Source organism: Leopardus geoffroyi, chromosome D1 (assembly GCF_018350155.1).
Source record: "Leopardus geoffroyi isolate Oge1 chromosome D1, O.geoffroyi_Oge1_pat1.0, whole genome shotgun sequence".
NCBI classification, from domain to species: Eukaryota; Metazoa; Chordata; class Mammalia; order Carnivora; family Felidae; genus Leopardus; species Leopardus geoffroyi.
Genome location: NC_059329.1, coordinates 42413759 through 42415273, shown reverse-complemented (window position 1 = coordinate 42415273; position 1515 = coordinate 42413759).

The window sequence follows — 1515 nt, the reverse complement described above, 5'->3', positions numbered from 1 at the left end:
GGGCCAGATGGCTTTCCAGGGGAATTCTACCAAACATTTAAAGAATATTCTTATAGTCATTACCCTAAGGGGCCAATTTCTTAGCCGTTGTCTCCTAGTTCCAAAGTTATTAATTTATACTCAGTTCTCTTATGCTGGGGCTGGGATGAGACAAGGTTGCACTTCTGTTTTCAGATAGCTCTCAAGTTTTTCCCTAGAGTGTGACTGAGAGGAAGAAGTAGGGGAGGACAGTTTTCCCCTGCTACTTTTCTTGCTGTTACAGTGAACATTTCTCCAAAAATGGCATCAGCCTTTGGTTCCAGTCTCAAGATTCTTGAAATATTACCAAATCCAGCTTCAGCATGATGCTCATACAAACCATTATCAGACAAAGCCCACACATTAGAAATCAGAGTCCCTGCTACTTGAGGCCTCAATCTTAGTTGACTCATCTTCAAATACATTTATCATAATCTTAACGCATAGGTTTAAATAATTTAAGGATATAAAACACTTGGAATGGTACTATGAACATTTTATGTTCTATATAATATGATTTGGTATTGATATATATACATCAATATCTAATATACATGATGTGTGTACATATGTATGTATGCATACCCATCCCTTGACCTTGAAAGATATATTCTTTAAAAATGGATAATTACATTTTTTGGAAAAAGTCTAAATAAATTTAAAATAATCATATTATCAATAGACATGGTATAAGCGGACTCTAACATTTTTGGAATCCTCAAGAAGTTGTCATTATTACGGGATCTGTAAAGTTATATACAAGAAATACACTATATATCTTTATAGGTTCACACATTAATAGGTAAAATAAATTAGATTTTCATTTAAAATTCATCAATTAGGAAGTAAAAATGTGGGTAGGTTTGAATACTACATATGGTTTTTCAAATGAATATTTAAAACAGTGCCTATTCCCATGCAGAGATCACTCATATTAAGCCTTGATTTCAAAGGCCAATTTGTATTCAAAGAAAACGTTATTCATAGCAAGCATTTTAAATTATACTGTGAAAAAATGTTGCTTCAGTTATAAAACAAATTATACTAGCTGTTGAGAGAATGGTAGAGATTTCAAGGAACATAATCTATAGAATTAGATAAATTATTTAAGGTTAGTTCCTAATTAGGTTTAATAACATCAATAATTAACAACTCCCCAAACTCAACAAAAGTGCTTTATTCTTTTCAAAGAGCTTTCTTTTTATTTCCTTATTAGATGCTCACATCAATTCCCCAAGGTTACTTGGCAAAATGTTACCCTCATTTATTGGATAGGAAAATTGAATCTTGGAGATGTCTTCAGACAGCTTGTTTATCATAGGAGTACTATCATCTGTCATCACAGAATTACAATGAAATTAATGTTACATTGTTGTCTCAGTACCTACCTCATAATCTATGAAATACGCTAACATTTCACTTCATGCACCTTACTTTTTTCTGGATCCATACACCCTGTAATAGTTTATGAAACCAAGTTTTAAATGTATCACAATA